The sequence below is a fragment of the Triticum urartu genome, chromosome 4A, assembly GCF_056163025.1.
Source record: "Triticum urartu cultivar PI428250 chromosome 4A, HENAU_Tu73, whole genome shotgun sequence".
NCBI classification, from domain to species: Eukaryota; Viridiplantae; Streptophyta; class Magnoliopsida; order Poales; family Poaceae; genus Triticum; species Triticum urartu.
Genome location: NC_141876.1, coordinates 514,994,935 through 515,008,597, shown reverse-complemented (window position 1 = coordinate 515,008,597; position 13,663 = coordinate 514,994,935).

The window sequence follows — 13,663 nt, the reverse complement described above, 5'->3', positions numbered from 1 at the left end:
AGAGCAGCGTAAGTCGTCAGATCAGTGTTCCACTTGCCTTTACCAAAGGCAGCAAGTTCTTCCTTGGCAGAATGTTTGGATAAAGCGACAGGATTGCTTGGCTCAGTATGGCCAGTGCCAGTAATGACAACTTCATCATCATTGGTACCGCCGGTTTGCACTGGAGCTGTTGGCTTGTCAGTAGGTTTTGCGGGACCGGTGGAGCTTTCAACCCGGAGGGAACCTGTGGGCTGATGGATAGGATCTGAAGTATCAGTAGGTCTTTCCTCAGCAGTAAGATCATCATCTGGCTGCGATGGATCATTGGGAATATCCTCAGGAATAGCCGCTTCAAGATTGGGTGTGGTGCCTGGTTCAAGAATGACATCTTCTTTGGTCACTTTATCTAGGCGGGCCTTCTTGCTCGGCCTAGGTTTGGCCCTGAGAAGAATAACAAAATTAAATACAGCATATGTTCTAAGGCAATATACTGCAAACGTCACAATAAATATAGCTTACCCAAGCACCGTTTTGAGCGGTGGGAGCTGAGTAGCCGACGACTCGCCAGAAGATGAGTGGGAAATAACCTGATAATCGGAGTCAGACGGATTAAGAGGTTGACGAAAGCAGCCCGCTTTAGGACAAGCACTGACAAGCGAATTAGAGACCTCGGAATGACATTTCCGAACCGGACTGTTCGGTAAACCGGCGGAGGTAACTACCTGGCCGCTGTGCCGGGTGGTGCGGCGAGCTTCGTGTTGTTGAGTCTTCATAAGAAGTTTAGGATCCAAATAAGCAAGAGGATGAGAAAATTTAACTTTCCGGTTTGCCTGACGGATTTTTTGTGAAGGCAAAGTTTCTGAATCGGAAGAGAGAATAATTACCTCTGCAACATCCGCATGGCTGGCTTCGGCATCATCCTGACAAATATCATCATCAATAAGATGCATGAAAAATAAACCAAGTGAGTCAAGCTCTACCTCAAGGTCCGGATTATCCACCTCATCATCAGGGGCCGGATTAGAAGATGCAGTGGTTCTTTTCCGGTGGGCAGTCTTCTTCACAGCTTTAGTTTTTTGCCGGGTTGCTCTTTCCGGTTTATCTGCTTTCTCTGGTTTCTCCTGCGGCAGCTTTTTGCTCCAAAACGGATCGTCGCACTGATTATGCAGACACTGATATGAAAAACAATGACCAGACATATCAATAACAGATTCGTCAAAGAGAAAAATCAAAGTCTTACAGCTGGCGGTTTGTTGGTGGCACAGAAGGGAAGCAGGCCGGTTCTACCGCGGATGTGCTCCGGTTCATTCAGTATCTTACGCACAGCTTCTGTGATCTCTTCACCGGAGAGCTGGAGTCTTGAATGTCACAGTGGGTCATCCACACTATCAGTATATTCGCACATCAAACCGGAGCACTGGCTAAGGGGCAGTATGCTCCATGATATCCAACAGCGAGCAAGGTCAACCCCTGTTAAACCGTTGGCCATAAAGGCTCTGAGCTTTGACAGCTGAGGAGCATATTTTCTTCTCTCCTGGGCACTCAATCGTTGAGGAAAAGGATGGGTATTGCTGAGCCGCTCCGGACGAAAGCCAGGCAAGGGATTCTCACCAGTAGGGGAGGTGTCTTTGCAGTAGAACCATGTCTGATTCCACTCCTTGGGGTGACTGTGCAGCTTGGCGTGAGGGTATGTGACCTCTTTCCTTTTTTGAATCGCCATGCCACCCAACTCCGTATTAGAGCCATCAGTAAACTCAGTACGGCGGTTTAGATGGAAAAGATCTCTGAATAATTCCACTGTGGGCTCCTCTTGAAAGAACACCTCACAGAGCACTTGGAAGTGGCACATATTTGTAATAGAGTTGGGGCCAGTGTCTTGCGAATGGAGTTGGAAATCAGCTAGAACATCCCGGTAGAATTTAGAGCCGGGCGGTTTAAAACCCCGGGCTAAGTGGTCTACGAAAACAACAACCTCTCCTTCTCGAGGTGTGGGGGGGCATTCTTTGCCAGGAGCCCTCCAATGGACGGTGTCTTTGCTGCCCAAGGCGCCAATCAAGACTAAATCATCCAGTTGATCCTCTGTGACGCGAGAAGGGACCCAATTGCACTCATACACTTGCTTGGCCATGATGAAATCTACAAAGTACATTGATATGTGCAATGTTAAACCGGAAGCAGATCTATCTAAACCGGAGTTTATGAAGCAACAGCATCACGGCGGTTCAACAAGGGGACTAATGGCATATACCGGTTTGGAAAATTTTCTATAAGGTTAAACCGCCTGACTTAAACATTGAAGCAATTGAGATTGCGGATGGTTAAGTATGTAGAAACAGATTTCACAAGATCTTATTACGGCATTGGATCTGAAGCAAGTTCAGAAAATAAGAAAAATAGTCGAAGATCAAAGCAGAACAGTATTGAATCAATGAGCAGAAGTATATGTGAGATCTATGGGTTTGGGCAGGAAACTAGCTGCAGATACTGAAAGTTACCGCTACACAAAGCAAGGGTTTACATGTGCATCCAGGAGCTAATACATGAGTATGAACAAGTGATGAACACCGCAAGAACATGAACCCCTAGATCAGATCTATATTGAGAAGAACAGAAGACCTACCAGAGCTGAGGAAAACGCGGAAGGTCGCCGCGGCTTTCTGGCGCGTTCAAGTTGATGCAGCAGCCAAGGGTGATGCATAAGACGACGGCGGCGGCGGAGCTCTGAGACTGGCGACGCGAGGAAGACGAAGAGGAAGGGCACGAAGGGAAGAAAAGAATGACCCTTCGGGCCTATTTATAAGGCAAAGGACATGTGTCAGGCACGGGAATCAAGGGACCGCAGATTTTGGAAGTAGGGCGGTCACCTCGGTCATTGCGAATCTATTAAACAAGAAGATATCATGGATGTTTTCTTTATGACAGATGATGTCACGCCGGTTTACAGCAAACAGAGAAGATGACGTCACGGCGGTTCAACAACTACAAGAAGATGTTGAAGACGAAGATTTTTGCTAAGGATTGACATGAACCTGTTCAAATCAATCTGGGCCTAATGTTGGGGATATTACTACTGGGCATAAACCGGCCTAGCTGGGCCGGATTAACTCCATCAGTAGTTCAAAGGTGTTAAAGCCCAAAGAGGCAGATAAAGGCCCAGGGCCCGTAGTCGGTTTACAACCTGTAGCCGTACATCAGCTTTGTGCACATACTTGTAATATGAGTTAGGAACAAGGAGATACCAACCTGGATACGAGTATGAACCGGTGTTGGGACTCTCTGAACCGGCAGGCGTCACCCATGTATATAAGGGGACGACCCGGCGGCGGTTCAAGGACGACAGACAATGACTCGAGGCATAGGCGAAGCTTATTCGCTCCCTAGTCATCGAAACACCCATCAATTCCATCACAACTAGAAGTAGGCTTTTACCTTCATTGAAGGGGCCGAACTAGTATAAACTCTCTTGCGTCCTTGTGTCCGCTTTAACCCCTTCAAGCTAACCCGTAGCGATGGCTCCACGACTAAGTCCTTTCTCTAGGACATCTGCCGTGACAAAACCACGACACTATGGTTTGGCAAGAAACCAAAGTTGTCGTTTCTGAAAGTTTGGGGCTGCGATGCTTATGTGAAAAAACTTCAACCTGATAAGCTCGAACCCAAATCGGAGAAATGTGTTTTCATAGGATACCCGAAGGAGACTATTGGGTACACCTTCTATCACAGATCCGAAGGCAAGACATTTGTTGCTAAGAATGGATCCTTTCTAGAGAAGGAGTTTCTCTCGAAAGAAGTGAGTGGGAGGAAAGTAGAACTTGATGAGGTAACTGTACCTGCTCCCTTATTGGAAAGTAGTACATCACAGAAACCAGTTTCTGTGACACCTACACCAATTAGTGAGGAAACTAATGATGATGATCATGAAACTTCAGAACAAGTTACTAATGAACCTCGTAGATCAACCAAAGTAAGATCCGCACCAGAGTGGTACGGTAATCCTGTTCTGGAAGTCATGCTACTAGATCATGATGAACCTACGAACTATGAAGAAGCGATGGTGAGCCCAGATTCCGCAAATGGCTTGAAGCCATGAAATCTGAGATGGGATCCATGTATGAGAACAAAGTGTGGACTTTGGTTGACTTGCCCAATGATCGGCAAGCAATTGAGAATAAATGGATCTTCAAGAAGAAGACTGACGCTGATGGTAATGTTACTGTCTACAAAGCTCGACTTGTCGCAAAAGGTTTTTCGACAAGTTCAAGGGATTGACTACGATGAGACCTTCTCACCCGTAGCGATGCTTAAGTCTGTCTGAATCATGTTAGCAATTGGCGCATTTTATGATTATGAAATTTGGCAGATGGATGTCAAAACTGCATTCCTGAAGGGATTTCTGGAAGAAGAGTTGTATATGATGCAGCCGGAAGGTTTTGTCGATCCAAAGGGAGCTAACAAAGTGTGCAAGCTCCAGCGAACCATTTATGGACTGGTGCAAGCATGTCGGAGTTGGAATAAACGCCTTGATAGTGTGATCAAAGCATTTGGTTTTATACAGACTTTTGGAGAAGCCTGTATTTACAAGAAAGTGAGTGGGAGCTCTGTAGCATTTCTGATATTATATGTGGATGACATATTGCTAATCAGAAATGATATAGAATTTCTGGATAGCATAAAGGAATACTTGAATAAGAGTTTTTCAATGAAAGACCTCGGTGAAGCTGCTTATATATTGGGCATTAAGATCTATAGAGATAGATCAAGACGCTTAATTGGACTTTCACAAAGCACATACCTTGACAAAGTTTTGAAGAAGTTCAAAATGGATCAAGCAAAGAAAGGATTCTTGCTTGTGTTACAAGGTGTGAAGTTGAGTAAGACTCAATGCTCGACCACTGCAGAAGATAGAGAGAAAATAAAAGATGTTCCCTATGCTTCAGCCATAGGCTCTATCATGTATGCAATGCTGTGTACCAGACCTGATGTGTGCCTTGCTATAAGTCTAGCAGGGAGGTACCAAGTAATCCTGGAGTGGATCACTGGACAGCGGTCAAGAACATCCTGAAATACCTGAAAAGGACTAAGGATATGTTTCTCGTATATGGAGGTGACAAAGAGCTCATCGTAAATGGTTACGTTGATGCAAACTTTGACACTGATCCGGACGATTCTAAATCGCAAACCGTATACGTATTTACATTAAACGGTGGAGCTGTCAGTTGGTGCAGTTCTAAACAAAGCGTCGTGGCGGGATCTACATGTGAAGCGGAGTACATAGCTGCTTCGGAAGCAGCAAACGAAGGAGTCTGGATGAAGGAGTTCATATCTGATCTAGGTGTCATACCTAGTGCATCGGGTCCAATGAAAATCTTTTGTGACAATACTGGTGCAATTGCCTTGGCAAAGGAATCCAGATTTCACAAGAGAACCAAGCACATCAAGAGACGCTTCAATTCCATCCGGGATCTAGTCCAGGTGGGAGATATAGAGATTTGCAAGATACATACGGATCTGAATGTAGCAGACCCATTGACTAAGCCTCTTCCACGAGCAAAACATGATCAGCACCAAGGCTCCATGGGTGTTAGAATCATTACTGTGTAATCTAGATTATTGACTCTAGTGCAAGTGGGAGACTGAAGGAAATATGCCCTAGAGGCAATAATAAAGTTATTATTTATTTCCTTATATCATGATAAATGTTTATTATTCATGCTAGAATTGTATTAACCGGAAACATAATAGTTGTGTGAATACATAGACAAACAAAGTGTCACTAGTATGCCTCTACTTGACTAGCTCGTTAATCGAAGATGGTTATGTTTCCTAACCATATACATGAGTTGTCATTTGATTAACGGGATCATATCATTAGGAGAATGATGTGATTGACATGACCCATTCCATTAGCTTAACACCTGATCATTTAGTATGTTGCTATTGCTTTCTTCATGACTTATACATGTTCCTATGACTATGAGATTATGCAACTCCCGTTTACCGTAGGAACACTTTGTGTGCTACCAAACGTCACAACGTAACTGGGTGATTATAAAGGTGCTCTACAGGTGTCTCCAAAGGTACATGTTGGGTTGGCGTATTTCGAGATTAGGATTTGTCACTCCGATTGTCGGAGAGGTATCTCTGGGCCCTCTCGGTAATGCATATCACTTAAGCCTTGCAAGCAATGCAACTAATAAGTTAGTTGCAAGATGATGTATTACAGAACGAGTAAAGAGACTTGCCGGTAACAAGATTGAACTAGGTATTGAGATACCGATGATCGAATCTCGGGCAAGTAACATACCGATGACAAAGGGAACAAACGTATGTTGTTATGCGGTCTGACCGATAAAGATCTTCGTAGAATATGTAGGAGCCAATATGAGCATCCAGGTTCCGCTATTGGTTATTGACCGGAGACGTGTCTCGGTCATGTCTACATTGTTCTCGAACCCGTAGGGTCCGCACGCTTAACGTTACGATGACAGTTTCATTATGAGTTTATATATTTTGATGTACCGAAGGTTGTTTGGAGTCCCGGATGTGATCACGGACTTGACGAGGAGTCTCGAAATGGTCGAGACATAAAGATCGATATATTGGACGACTATATTTGGACACCGGAAAGGTTCCGGGTGAGATTGGGACAATACCGGATCATCGGGAGGTTATCGGAACCCCCCGGGAGGTATATGGGCCTTATTGGGCCTTAGTGGAAAGGAGGGGAAAGGAGCAAGGGAGGGGGCACCCCCCCCAAGCCCAATCCGAATTGGGAGGGGGGCCGGCCCCCCTTTCCTTCCTCCCTCCTTCCTCTTCCTTCCCTCTCCTACTCCTAATAGGAAAAAGGGGAGTCCTACTCCCGGTGGGAGTTGGACTCCCCCCTAGGGCGCGCCACCCTCCTTGGCCGGCCCCCTCTTCCACTCCTTTATATACGGGGGCAGGGGGCACCCCATAGACACAACAGTTGATCATTGATCTCTTAACCGTGTGCGGTGCCCCCCTCCACCATAGTCCTCGATAATATTGTAGCGGTGCTTAGGCGAAGCCCTGCGACGGTAAAACATCAAGATCGTCACCACGCCGTCGTGCTGACGGAACACATCCCGGACACTTTGCTGGATCGGAGTCCGGGGATCGTCATCAAGCTGAACGTGTGCTAGAACTCGGAGGTGCCGTAGTTTCGGTGCTTGATCGGTCGGGCCGTGAAGACATACGACTACATCAACTGCGTTGTGCTAACGCTTCCGCTTCCGGTCTACAAGGGTACGTAGACAACACTCTCCCCTCTCGTTGCTATGCATCACCATGATCTTGCGTGTGCGTAGGATTTTTTTTGAAATTACTACGTTCCCAAACACCTTTATAATCACCCAGTTACTTGTGACGTTTGGTAGCACACAAAGTGTTCCTCCGGTAAACGGGAGTTGCATAATCCCATAGTCATAGGAACATGTATAAGTTATGAAGAAAGCAATAGCAACAAACTAAACGATCAAGTGCTAAGCTAATGGAATGGGTCAAGTCAATCACATCATTCTCCTAATGATGTGATCCCGTTAATCAAATGACAACTCATGTCTATGGCTAGGAAACATAACCATCTTCGATTAACGAGCTAGTCAAGTAGAGGCATACTAGTGACACTCTGTTTGTCTATGTATTCACACATGTATTATATTTCCGGTTAATACAATTCTAGCATGAATAATAAACATTTATCATGATATAAGGAAATAAATAATAACTTTATTATTGCCTCTAGGGCATATTTCCTTCAGTCTCCCTGTCGGTGTCAAAACCGGCGGATCTCGGGTAGGGGGTCCCGAACTATGCGTCTAGGCCGGATGGTAACAGGAGGCAAGGGACACGAAGTTTTACCCAGGTTTGGGCCCTCTTGATGGAGGTAAAACCCTACGTGCTGCTTGATTAATATTGATGATATGGGTAGTACAAGAGTAGATGTACCACGAGATCAGAGAGGCTAAACCCTAGAAGCTAGCCTATGGTATGATTGTTGTTCTATATGTTGTCCTACGGACTAAAACCCTCCGGTTTATATAGACACCGGATAGGGTTAGGGTTACACAAAGTTGGTTACAATGGTAGGAGATCTACATATCCGTATCACCAAGCTTGCCTTCCACGCCAAGGAAAGTCCCTTCCGGACACGGGACGAAGTCTTCAATCTTGTATCTTCATAGTCCAGGAGTCCGGCTGAAGGTATAGTCCGGCCATCCGGACACCCCCTAATCCAGAACTCCCTCAGTAGCCCCTGAACCAGGCTTCAATGACGACGAGTCCGACACGCAGATTGTCTTCAGCATTGCAAGGTGGGTTCCTCCTCCAAGTACTTCATAGAAGATTCTGAACACAAAGATAGTGTCCGGCTCTGCAAAATAAGTTTCCACATATGGCCATAGAGAGAATAATATTTACACAGATCTAATCCGCTGACGTATTCCGTAGTGCGACATCGCACCACGGCCAAGCCTTTATTCGAATCGTTTTATTATCCCACCTCAGCGCGTCATGCGAGGCAGTTTCCTTGGCACGTCTTGTTAAAGCGGATATCGTGTCCCCTTATTCCGGGATTCTCATCAATACGGGCATGGGTAACCCAACCGCTTCTAGGACTCCTAGACTATAGGCAAGTCCAAACGGTCACGGAGAGGACGCTTGATATTCACCCTCTTTATAAAGGGACAAGGCTCTTACTTTTTTCCCTCCCGTGCTCAATCGAATCCTTCCCCCACCTCAAGCTCAAACACCCAAGGTTCAGGTCAGGTGCTTCGAACCTTCAATCATGTCCGGATCTAGCCTTCAAGGCCGATGGGTGCCTTCCTCCGTCACGGAAGAAGACATCAAAAAGTTGAGGGAGGCCAGATATCTGACCGCCGAGGTTGTGCATCGGCTGCCCGCCCAAGGGCAGGCCGTCCCCTCCCCCGAACCCAACGAGAACGTCGTGTTCGTCTCCCACTTCCTCCGAGGTCTAGGCCTTGCTCTGGATCCTTTCGTCAGGGGTTTGATGTTTTATTATGGGCTAGATTTCCACGATCTAGCTCCGGACTCCTTTCTTCATATCACGACATTTATTGTCGTGTGTGAGGCCTTCCTCCGGGTTACCCCTCACTTTGGCCTGTGGCTCAAGACCTTTGAAGTAAAGCCGAAGATGATCAAGGGGCAAAATGCAGCATGTGGAGGTGCCTCAATATGCAAGATGACGGGAGGTCCATGACCCAAAGGTTCCATTCCAGAGGTGTCTGAATTGTGGCAACAGGAGTGGTTCTACATCACGGCTCCTAGAAGTGCCAAGTGGGCGGCCGCCCCAGTTTTCCGCTCGGGCCCTCCACCACAACTGATGTCATGGATCAGCAGAGGTCTGAGTTGGGGTCCAGCCAAGGACGTGCCTATACTGCAAAGCCGCATTCGAGATGTCTTCAATGGAGATTTTAGTTTGGTTGCGGTAATACAAGTTATGCTGGTTCGTCAAGTCCAGCCTTGCAAACGCCGGCCCCTTCGCTTGTGGGAGTTCAATCCCGAGGGGCCGCGTGTCATTCAAAATTTCCTCGGCCTGACGCACGAGGAGATGTACAAGTCATTCTTCGGACCTCAGGTAGAGTGTCCGGAAATTACCGAGAACGTGGGCCTGAGCAGTAACCGCGCCGCCGAACAGGTAAGGAATCTTCCGGCCGAACATACTATCTCTCACTTGTTACAAAGTTATTTTTGAGAGTTTGCTTTTTTATCAGGACTGGATAACAAAGGCGAAGTTAATTCGGTGTTCGGCCCCCCTCCCTGAGGGTTTGGACAATCCGGTATTGGAAAAGATGCTCCAAGTCGCACCTTGCCCGGAGCCCTTGAAGGAAGATACTGGGGAGGATAATACGGGCGGACGCGGGCCCCCAACGCTGCCCACTCTAACCGAGGGAGCGAGCGTCTCCATGAAGGAAGACGACCGAAGGAGGAAAAGGACTGCGCCCGGGGATTCGGAAGCCGAAGCTTCCAAACAGGAGAAGAAGTCTCCCACAGAGGGTCCTACCTTGGGGGGTGCTTTTGCCGCACAAAGTCCGCGGGGGGATCAATTCTCCAGCGAGTCGTAAGTGACTCGAAATACTTTAATAGTACAGGTATGCCCTCTTTTTCTTCTGAGAAAATAACCACCGCATTTATTTTTGCAGTTCGGGCCTTAGCCCCTCTCAAATGAGCTCGTCTTCGGGGGATCTTCTTCCAGAGATGATGGAGAGCGAAACGCCTCCTCCGGACTCCTCCGTTCCGAAAGCGGGTGACGCCGAAGTGTCATCGCGGAGGGCCTCTCCGAGTCCGGTGAGGCCAGAAGATAATCCCATTGACCCCCGAAGCTCCTAGTGTCCGGCTCCCGAAGAGAGCAGACAAAAGGGTACGGCACCATCTGGTGTGCAATCGGATGTTTTGAGGGGGTTGGTGGGGCGAGCGGCCATCTCAGATGAACACTGTATGCTGATGAATACGGTGATGGAGAGAATCTCGTCCGCCAAAAGTGGATTGCATGAAGCTTTTATGAGTCTACTGACAGGCTTTGAGGTACGTAAAATAATGTATGATGGTCCTACACATGCTAGGTGTTCCCTGTGTAGATAGTAGCCCCTGAGACTCTGGTTGTCGTCCGAAATGACGACGAACATAGGATCATATTCCCAGGTAATAACCATACTGCCTCTATGTGCAGGTGATGGAAGCTCCGGTGGCTAGTCGGACTAGCGAGTTTGCCCATTTAAAACGGCAGTTGGATGCGGCAGACGCCGACATCGAGCTTGTTAACCAAAGGCTTGACGAGGCACAGGGTAAGTGTCATTATCTGGTAAACGCCACATAGTAAGAGCAGCATGATGCCAGTATCTTTAATATGTTGTGACTGCAGATGGAGCTGTCACTGTTGAAGCCTTGCGGGCAGAACTTGCCCGAGCCAAGGAACAAGCAAGGTTTAGTAATGCGGCTGCTTTGAAGGCGGCCAAAGAGTTGAAAACCGAGAAGGCCGCGCATGGCGAGAGCCGAGATAAGATGGCCAAGATGGCCATAGAATTAAAAGCCACCGTCGACCATTGCTGGGTTCTTGAAAAGGAAAACCTAGCGAAGGCATCAGACCTTGAGAAGGCTACTGCGACGAGAAAAGACATCCGCTCTGCTATGAGGGCGAAGGAGGAGCTGCGGGAAGCCGGGGATATTGTAGCCGGGAAATCCTTTATGTTGCGGAGGAAGTTCGAAGATCCACGGTATGCCTCTCTGGATCGGCTGTGGAGTTCGGAGGATGTGTATATGGATTTGGCGGCGAGCGCTGCCGATGCGGCCAAGTACTTCCAGGATCAGACGGACCGTGAAGTGGCCCAGCTGTTTTGGACACAATTCCATTCTCCCGAGCGTCCGCTTTCATTGACTGACCAATTAGCTGAATGGGTCGAACTGAATAGGTTGTCCGGACTCGCCATGAGGTCTGTTGTGGATCAGCTATGGCCGGAAAGGCCAAAACCGAGCAGCTATTTCAGCTTGGTGCAGTAGCTCCTTGACGTGGTGCCGCGCATTAATGCGGTGAAGAGGTCAGCGTGCATAGAGGGCTCATGGATGGCCTATGCCCGTGTTAAAGCATACTGGGCGGAGATGGATGCTACTACTGTTGCTGCGCGGGATTCGGCCATAGGTCGAATGGCTGCTGAGCACTACTTTGAAGAAGTTCTTGAGGGTGCTCGTTTGATAGAGACCCAGTGCTGAAAAAATATTATGTTTGAGTGATATGTAATCTCATTGTAAGCGAAATGCATTTATAAATTTTTATAAGGCTATTTTTATACTTTTGACTGAAAGTAATATGATGCCTCCTGGGCGGCCGTTTATGTATACATGTGTATAACCTGAAAGATTGCAGCCGTCGGCTTCGACCCCCACGCATATAATGCGGAGGTGCTCGCAAAAAACACGCGTTCACACTTAACCCAATGTCTTGGTCCTATTAAGGAGGTGATAGCGGAGCGAGCGAGGCAACCGGACTATAATGCTTTAACACTTTCACTTAGCCATAGGAGTTTGACAGTGGGGCTACTAGATAGCCCCTGGTGGCTCCGCACTCTCCCGATCCCGGGGTACGTACATGCCTGGCCGGAAAATGGCCCTTCGTTTAGGCGGAGGAATTCTAACATTCCAACAGGTCATCGAGTGGTTGACCAGTCTCATGCTATATCATGATAGTCAGTTTTCGGCTTTCTCTACTGAGGTGCTCGTCCGAATGAACCAGGGCACAATCGCAGTAGTTCTCCTAGTGCTACCTTAGCCGGTAAAGCAGAATGTAAGGCACCAAAACACAGGAGCCGGGAAAACCCAACATTTGAACAAAGACAATGATTCGGAGCTGATGCATATAGGGCCAAACTCGCGACGCCGAACACTCCTTAAGGTATTCGGTCTTTGTGGTATAAAACGGGCCTAAATGATGGCCTTTGTAAGAAGCCCCTTGTGTCCAGGTACGTGCATTGTTCTGGCGTGGCCACATGCCAAGACGCCAGCATCCTTCTCAACGGTGGATATGTATCAACAAGAGACGGTAAAAAAGGTTTACGCAGGGTCTTAATCTAAAAAGAATCCTTGGGGCGGGTCCCTGCTGCACGTCTGCGCCTGTGTCTCCATTGTGCCGTATCCTGGACGGGTGTAGCACGATGATCGTCTGTAAAAGAGAGGAATTTAGGTGAAAAAGTTGTCGTGCAAAAAAGGATAGTTTTTAAAGAAACCATGTATAATTCAAGATGAGAAGAAATTGCCACTTGTCTGCGCGCGTTGAGCCCCTTGTATTGACAAATAGGGGTGTGACCATTTATTCGGTATAAATAGCGGCGCCGGACTTGATTAGTTGTGTCTGAGGTCTTGACGACCTATTGGATGCTTTCGCTGGTCCGGGCGCCTTTAGTGTGCGGCTGCCAAGGCAGCCGCACTCTCTTCGGCGCGCAGAGATCGCTTGATATTTCCTTTCACTGAAATGATGCCACATGGACCGGGCATCTTGAGTGTGAGGGAGGCGTAGTGTGGTATTGCATTAAAGCGAGCGAAAGCTTTGCGTCCGAGCTGTGCTTGATAGCCACTTTGGAACGGAGCGATGTGGAAGGTTAAGTGCTCACGACGGAAGTTATCAGGGGAGCTGAATATAACTTGTAGTAGGAGGGAGCCCGTACAACGAGCCCCTGGGCCTGGCGTTACTCCTTTAAAGGTAGTATTGCTATGGCGAATTTTTGTTGGGTCTAACCCCATCCCGCGGATTGTATCCTGATATATTAGGTTTAGACTGCTGCCACCATCCATCAAGACTCGTGTGAAGTGATATCCGCCAATTACTGGGTCTAATACCAGGGCAGCCCATCCTGCATGTCGGATACTTGCTGAGTAATCGCGATGGTCGAAAGTGATCGGTTGAGACGACCAGTGGCAGGACTTCGCGGTGACAGGCACTTGGGTATATTTTCCTGGGAGTGCCGCATTGTTTTTTCCCTTGATCACGTGTAACACATTTACTGTTTTCACTTCTGGTGGAAATTTCTTTTGTTCCCCAGTGTCTTGCTTGGGAGGCTCGTCCTCGTCTTCACTTGGTGTATCCTCCCCCTTGTGTACGGCGTTGAGCTTGCCGGACTACTTGAAGACCCAACATTCTCTGTGGGTATGATTAGCCGGT